Source organism: Protomyctophum bolini (genome assembly GCF_963924005.1).
Source record: "Protomyctophum bolini genome assembly, chromosome: 12".
In the NCBI taxonomy this organism is placed as follows: Eukaryota; Metazoa; Chordata; class Actinopteri; order Myctophiformes; family Myctophidae; genus Protomyctophum; species Protomyctophum bolini.
This window is the reverse complement of record NC_137873.1, coordinates 5695782-5704703: the sequence shown is the minus strand read 5'-3', so window position 1 is coordinate 5704703 and position 8922 is coordinate 5695782. Positions and strand designations below refer to the sequence as shown.

Below are 8922 nucleotides of genomic sequence, written 5' to 3'. Positions count from 1 at the left end.
GGTTATTGTAGCCTCCAGGGCAGGGCAGAGATCAGATTGGTGCAATTATAACAATGTGAATCGGGCTTTTATAAAAAATTATTGAAAAATTAAGTGGCATTTCTTCCTAGTGGTAAAGTGCATGCAACATTTCACGGAAATGTAATCGGACACTGCGTTCATGATTTGAGGCATTTGACTAATCTTGCAAACTTTGGAAGCCAATCTTAGTTATTTATTTAGTAATCTTATTTTTCTGTGAGAATTGAGGAGGCATTGAGTATGGGCCATACTCAATGCCTCCTCAATTCTCACAGAAAAATTGTATGGGGTGCAGACGTTTAGGCTATCCGACATAACAAAAGTCTTACATGCGCAAATCACCCGTTGCGTGTTGCGTCCGCGACATGCGCTGCGTCCGTGTGCGGTTAGAGTTAGGTTAGTAGGCTACTGTTTGGGTAGGGTGTCAGACTAATGACTGTCGGGAGTCTCGGGACGCATGCCTGGCATCATGGGCAGTGGTGGTGGCTGCTGTGGGGCCTGTGCCTGGGGGAAGGTGAAAGGAGGGATGGCATGTGCTATTCTGGGCATCACCAAACTGCTGGGCCTGAATGTTGTTCTGGACTCCAAAGGAGTTCTCTAGTCTTAGGTACCAATTAGTTTGACTGTCCATTTGTCCAATGTCCATTTCCATTATAGCTGCCTCGATTGAAGCTGTTGCTGCCACAGTTGCTGCTGCCACCCCTGGCCTTTAACCTCCATTCTGTGAGCTTAAGTTGCGCCAAAGCTTTTCTTTGGTATGGTAACAAAGCTTGTACTGCTATCCCTGTCCCTAGAACTACCATGGAACTGCCGCCAGAAGCCCCTGTTATGGTTATCACCTGATCTCACCTCTATGCCTTCTTCTGCCTCCCCTTGAACACCCAATTAATAAAGACCAAATTAATAGAAAGTATACTTGTGTGAAGTGAGTGGCGCCTTTTATGATGATCATGTATGACGATAATACATCGTTTTTTGAGCAGTACATTCTAGCCACTCCAACACGTGGCTCATGTGCCCCTGTGAGAATTACTGTAAAATTACTATGACGTAGTTCATAGTCGGTGCCCCCTTTTATTCTGTATAAACCAACCCTTTTTGAGGGGCGCTATATCCCCTCCTATGTCTGGCTTTCAGAAATGACGTCATGTGGCAGCCAAGTCTATGGAAAACAGGACCCCCCCCAAAAAAAACGTAAACAAACTTAAATGTTGAAACGAAATACCATTGAATTAACATTCATGGTATTTATAGTTGAATTTAACGTTGTTTATTTTTTAGGGGTGCTAGCCCCTCCTATGCACAACTTTTAGTGTCTGTGTAAACACAAACATTAAAGCCAAAAGTGAGGACAGAAAAGTGAAGACGCAAATTGTGATTGGCTGTGATGATTTGATTGAGCACGGAAATGTGATGTATGATAAGAGCGCCCCTCACTTCACACAGGTGCGACTTTTGAGGGGCGCTCCTATACAGCTTTTGACCCCACACAATGAAAGGAGAAATTATGTCAAATGTCCGTGAAATCATGTCCCACACGTCTCAATATTTGCCATTGACAATGAAAGGAGGCAACAGGCATTCTGATTGGCCAGTATGAGATGATGCATGATGATGTACAATGATAAGAGCGCCCCTCACTTCAAACGGGTGTTATTTTTATTTTTTTGGACAACCAATTGTCTTCTTGGCTTTGAGAACTTATGCTTTATAGGCCTCTGATTGGACTGTTTTTTTTAACTTTAACTTCTATAAACAGCTTTTGTCCCCACACGTCTCAAGATTTGCCATTGACAATGAACGGAGAAATTATGTCAGAATTCCGCTAAATATGACATAAATTAAACAAATTTAAACAATTAACCGCCATTGACATTGAAGGGAAACTTTACGTCATATGTAAACGAGCAAATCAGCTAACCAATCACAGGTAACAGGCATTCTGATTGGCCAGTATGAGATGATGCATGATGATGTAAGATGATAAGAGCGCCCCTCACTTCACACAGGTGTGATTTTTAATCTTGGCATTAGACAGCAGACTGCTGGGTGAGCGCTGGCGCATTGGAAAGGGACGACAGATCAACATATCTGCCTGGGTGACAGTAGACTGCTGGGCGAGCGCTGGCGCTTTGGCATGGATGGGTAAGATCTTAATTTTCGGGCCTGTATAAGAACTCTAGTTACATTTTTTGTGAGAATAGCATATTTCAACACATTTATCAATTTATTTTTGATTTCTGACAAATCCACCATGCAGGCTGATAATTCTAGACACATTTTTACATGTACCACTAGATGGGGTAATGTAGCTGACAATAACAGATGCAAAACCTTTTTAATTTCATTGCCTGATAACATTGGCGCTTATCCCCAAATGTCTGAGTAGGCTACGACAGTGGAATATAAATTCCACAAGACCACCAGAAACCGGTGTGTGCATATACAGATAACCTCATTATTTTTCAGCTCTTGCTTATTATTCTTTATTTACCCAGGGAAGTAGCTGAGCACAGGTGCTCATTTTCAGCAACGCCCTGCATGCTTTGCATGATTTCTGACTGATTTAACAGGCCTAATACCATTCAGGAAATATGCTGACCAGTGATCATATTGAAGTTTTGATGAAACTCATACCAGCTAGCTAGGGTGTGTCGTGTCGTGTGTGCAACTTGGAACTTGAAGCTACATTAATTATCAGGCTATAATACAAAACTGGAATATGAACAGGAATATTTCTATTGTACAGTAATATGGTGTCATAGGTTTAGCTATACCAGAAAAGAAATGTGGCAGAAACAAATCCATATTATGTGACGGTGACCTTAGGTGGATTCCAGCAACTCTATGATGTGAAATAGATAGCTGCTGCCGTCTCCCTTGATCTGTGGATTGTTTGATGTCTCCCTCAGCTTGATACGGTTACATAACTGGAATATCTTTCAAGCAAGGATGATAACCCCCTGGAGGGTGAAAAGCTAAAAGAAAAGAAAAAAAAACAAAAGATATGTCACCATAATATCCAGTATATTATCCAGATTCATTCATATAAATCTTAAATATTAGCTGTTTTGTTTTTTAATGTTAATGAAAGAGAGTAGACATGGCTCATAATGCTCAATGAAAGGAGATATGCATAATAATAATAATAATAATAATAATAGAATCAGATTAAAGCTGCACTACAGGTTTGAGTGAGGCCCTACTCTTCTACCTAGAATTTGAACCTGGTTTGCTGTGCAAATTCTTTAATGCTATTGTTTGCCATTGAGCTAATAGTCTGCTTCCTCAGGGGTTAAATTGAATCTCGAACATCATCTCGGTGAGACGTGACCTTTGATGTCTCAATAAAAGAGCAGTGAGACAAAATACAACGACCCCAATCATATACTGTAAGTTATATTCTATCAACATACTCAGACTTTTGTGAGCCCTACAGACCTGCTTGATTCAGTATTTAGATGCCTACAAACCCAGTAAATTCAAACTCCATTTTAATCATGATAGATTCATCGAAAATACATTTCTGGTGACTGATATTGTCCTTCTAATGCGTGAGGGGGGTTTATAATTGCACTGTCAAATTTGTACTTGAGTTAAAGTAATGGAGTACTTTCTTTTAAAATACTAGTAATAAAAAAGTATTCAAGTAGGCTACAAATTAAAGTAAATAAAATAAATAATAATAAAAATAATAAAAACGATTTAATCAATCAATCAATCAATCAATCAATCAGTATTCATGCAGGCAGGGAAAGCAGACATGCAGACATTTGGCAGTTTAATCAGGATGAAGTGTGAAACTGTGGACAGGATATCACTGTGCAATATCATACAGAGCTTACATGACATCTTGCACCACCAAATATAGAGTCCACGACAATGCCTACTGATACTACTCAGGTGCAGTGAGAGCAGCAGCTGGCATGGGGTGAACACAGTCTTAATCTGGCCTTTTTTATCGATTTTGACACTAACATTTCTCCATAGGAGGAGCTGCGCCCCCGGTCTCATCCTATAGAATCGTCTCTGCTGGTAATGAAAATTGATCCCAGTCTAAGTTGAGACCCAAATATCAACTGTGTAGGGGGCCGCTATTGAGTCATTTTGCCATATATGGCCAAGAACTTGCAAGAAGACCCATAAATTATGTTTTTGTTCGACATGGCAACTCGCTCGCTTTAGCTCCTCGTGGTGTCTCAACTACGGAAACTAGAGTTTTCAACAGGCCCGAAAATTAAGGCCTGGCCCTACCTGGGACACCGCTGCCACCCATAGATCTCCATATTATGCATGGAGCTGACCTTTAGGGCGAGGTCGTTTCTCGCCCTCGGGCGTCTTACTGGTCAGTAGTTATAGTCATAATTATTTCTACCGGTAGGTATGAGCCCAAACGTTGGTATTCAACTTAAACAGACAAGTTTTCTTTGGCACCAAGCCAAAGAAAATATTCACTCGAATTGATTCACAGACATCTCATTTCAGATGGTTGACTTTTATGAGCTAAAGCTAAAGCAATATATCATATTGTCTAATGCTGTCATCACATGGACTCCATCCAAGCTGGCTTGGCAGTAGACCATCATCTTCATGAGACCATTATATCACAATAACAAACATTATTTCCCATTGTTACCCTCCAGTGCAATTAATCCATCAGGATTCAGGAACATCAGGATTCAGTTCCAACCAGCCAAATTCATTCATAATTCGTGCTGTTACCTTTTTTATACCTTTTAGTTTTAAATTCTTTGCCAAAATACCTCCATAACTTGTAACAGAACTGTGGTTTATCACACACAAGGGCAAGTGGGAAAGAATAGAGCACAGATTACAGTGTGCAGGTCTGAGATAAGGTGTGACCGTGTGAATAAATCAAACTGATTCAAAAGCATGTGTAGTTGTATGGCAATAACTTGGCTCACCAGTTTGCTCTCACATTCTCCTCTTGAAACTCTGGGTGACAAGTGAGAAGAGGGCAGACAGCACACAGTTCACGGAACATGAACAGCAACACAATCCTAGAGACAGAGGAAATTGAACGGGCATGTCCATGAAATGCCACTCTGAGTTTTAGCAGGGTGGATGCAAGTGTAAACACATACAACACTATCAAGTGTCCACTCAGATGCTCAAAGACCTTTAGTATTAAGTGGCGTGACTAAGCTTAAAAAAAAGAAAATCCTCTTGAAACCAAAAACATGAACCCATTTCTCATGAGTCAGTTGGAAAGAACATAGAAGGCTGCTATGCTATGAAATTGCTGAGAAGTACAAACTGTCAGAACATGAAATGGACTAACTACCACCATTGCCACAATATCTCTGACGTAGTGATGTTGAGTATCTGGCTAATGAGTTCACAATAAGGAGTTTAATATAACTTCTTATTCCTATCACAGGTGCACTGCGCCAAATGCAGCCAGTTCCCTTTACAATGTGTGCTTTCTTATCAATCCTGTGATAAAAGCATAAACCATCTGCCGGGGACTTCCTTAAAATGCAAATTACAGGTACAGGGACATAAAAAATACAGCAAAGAATATATCAGAATATCTGCCTATAATTTCCAACTGCAGAGTTTAATAGAGATAATATGACTCCTGTGATTCATCCTGCTGTAGTGGTCATGGAGGACAATTTCTACTGAAGCAAATAAATATGACATTAACATGTAACAAATTAGCAAATCAAATTTATTTTTGAGCGGTGCTAACCGCTCCCCCGGTGACCTCATGTGGCATCCAAGTCAATGGCAAAATTATTCCCCCCCAGTCTGTCACATGCCACATGGTGGCATTTGCAAAGCAAAGCCACACTGATAACAAGATAGCAAGTACTTCCGACTGACTAATTGAGTCAATACTGTGTGTTTGTTTTGTTTTTCTTTCTCAACTTACTTATAATGATAGCTTAAATTGTCTATAAAGGAGTATAACTTATAGAGGGTGATGGATGACAACATTCCGATTCAATCTTTACTAGCATAACTTCAACTCAGATAACCCAACTCATATACTATTTCTATTATTGTAATTATTTTATTATTTTCTATTGTTTTATATTGTTTTTGTCATCTTTGTTTAATTTATTTTTTGTGTCCTATTGTTTACACTATTTTCTTTCTTTGTGTGTCTGTACTTTATTATTTTATTTATTTAATATATTGTGTGAGAAGATTATGACAATAACTGTGGGGGGAGGGATGGGGTAAGGGAGAAAATGAAAGAAGGGTATGTTCAAATGTTTTAATTTGTTGAAGCTTTCTACCGATAAAAACATATATTAAAATAAATATATATATACTTTCCCGTAATAAACGTTTTATTCTGTATAAACCTTTTAGGCCCCAAAACTAAGACGTGATGTATGTATCACGCATATACTCACGAGTATATTTTCACCGTAGGCAACTGAAAACATAAATGTGTCAGCTTCCTAAATCCTAATGTGCCCTTTGGATTGCAGCCCATATATTTTCCTGGGCAGGATTAATAGCTTGCATTGCTAGATGACAAACCTTTGAACACTAAAAGGCTGCATATGCCAATCACAGAATCGTAGCTAGAACGGCATCCAAATTCAACTTCAACAGGGGGAAAAAACAAGACTGTTCAGGCTCAGGTACAAAGGTGAGCTGCGAAGCATTAGATGGAAATATGATCCCTTGCAAAACACCCCCACCTTGCTGCTTTATAAGAGTACCTACCTGACCTGCACGTGCAGCCAGAAGCAAGGAAAGAGCTACAAACAATATTCTCTAGGAACATTACAGGTGAGTAACATGCAAAATCAGAAGAGTAAATAGGCAACTTAAGTAAAGTGTATATTTTGCTTCAGGTGCGCTCAACAAATTTCAAACTTCAAAACATCATAAATCAAACGATGGGATTTGTTGCATTTATTTAAGGCTGAAAGGAAACGTGGTATAGGCTAGTACTCGTAATCTCGTAAATCTGAGGCTAAAAGTTTGACATTTGAAAGGGCTGCATGGCATGGGAGTAGAATTGGAAAATTCTCGCCAACTGATAAGATTTATGTTTAGTACTGTTATCAATTAATTCTGTCTTACATTCTTTTGCAGATAGGCACTTCTCAAGGCAGAACAATGAGGATCAATGTGCTATTCTTCCTACTCATGTTTGCATGTCTCTATGTAACATTGGCACAAGGTAAACGACTATGAATACCATGACTCAGCCTGTAGCATAAAAACGGAAGCAAAGATGAAATGAGGTCATTAAAAATTGAAAAAACATTAAAGTACAGAAGAAGATGCGGTCGATTCCTGGCTTGCTTGCATTTGTTAGAGTTATACTACAGATAACTGCACTGACTGTATTTTCAATGCATATACACAGTTTTGAAACAATTTTGTTACATTTAGTTGGTACGTATAGATACTGTCTGTAACAGTACTGACTTTTTGGTCCTCAGGTTCCTATAAGGACTGTTGTCTGAAGTATGCCAAAGATGTCAAGAAAGGCCTGCTACCGAGGGTGGTGAAGTACAGGAGGCAAATAGCAGACGGGAGCTGCAACATCCCTGCTATTGTGTAAATATATTTATTCATTTGATATAAAAAAAAGAAGAAAAAAGGGATAGATAGATAGATGATGTTTCCAATATTTGCAATAATTCCTTAGGTTCACAATGAGGAAGGGGCGCCATTTCTGCGCAAACCCAGACGCAAAGTGGGTCAGTGAACTAATGAAGAAGATTGACATGAAGAAGAGTCCCACTTACAAAAAGGTAATGATTAACAATAATGACTTCTGTCTTAACAATTGCATTTATAAATGAAAAACTGTGGTTTAAATGGATGCTTTTGTTCATACAGCCCCATCAACCAAGGCGAAAGCCTGAAGGACATCGCCTGCAACAATAGTTCTTAATATTGACTGAGTTCACCCATGGCTGAGTCTTGTTGTAAATCAATATGACATTTATGGAGCCTCACCCTTTGCTATTTGAGGGGTATGGCCATGAACAGTTCTCTGCATTACTTCTGCTTTCAGTTGTGTAATGTTGCTGGTCAAAGGCTTTCCCTGGACACAGCATGGATCGATGTGTAATGTAAGTGTGGGGTGAAAATGTGAGGCTGTTCCAAATGTGGGTTTCGTGTAAACGGTTGCAGGGAAAGTTTAATCATTGGTGATAGACTATAAATTATCTCTAATGATGAAAATAGTATTTGATTGTGTAAAAAACCTTTGGTTTCATTTGTAGTCTATCATTTATCCTTAGAAGTGACCAAAGATTTGCTTTCCAACAAACATGCAATTGCAGTATGTAACCGACTTGGTAAATAGGATATAAAGGAGAATTTGGAACCTGTAGCCTAAATGTCTTGTTACAAGCACAAAAATCCCAAGGCACTATAGGTAGACCTGCTTAGTAAGAAATGTATTGACAAGCCTTATCAATAAAGGCGTTTGAAATTATTTTTGGACTCTCCCATCCTTACAGAGTGCCTTGGAAGACTTTTGTGTCTACAGATGTGTCTCCTGTTTTCCACTGAGAATAGCAGTGGGGTTTTTTACTTACAGTCTTGTTATTTTGTTTATGTATACTGTATGTTGTATCATTCTTTTGTTTATATACTGTTGCCACTGATGCCATGGAAATAAAGTAAGAAAGCTAGAAAAGGATTATGAGGCAAAATTCCCTCTGTGAAGTTATCTCTGTATGTTTTACACATTACAATGAAATATCTACAGGTACATGCACACGCTCACACATACAGACACACAGTATATTCATACAATTATTATTGCAATTCATTAATATTGTTTTCTAACCTTTCACTTCGTGTTGTTGCTGATTGCTAGCTTTTCTGGCTTTCAAATAATGTCCCATGACACAAATTATTGGCACAACTTAAGGAGTCCATAACTCAATA

The 8922-nt window shown here is 38.9% G+C and overlaps 1 long non-coding RNA gene across 1 annotated transcript; it reads left to right on the top strand.

Moving 5' to 3' along the window:
* The first annotated feature begins 6722 nt into the window (after window positions 1-6722).
* On the top strand, window positions 6723-8671 carry LOC308325098. The gene is made up of 5 exons (XR_013964999.1): window positions 6723-6795; window positions 7109-7192; window positions 7458-7575; window positions 7667-7772; window positions 7861-8671. It is a non-coding gene; the product is annotated as an uncharacterized lncRNA (long non-coding RNA).
* The last annotated feature ends 251 nt before the right edge of the window (window positions 8672-8922 follow it).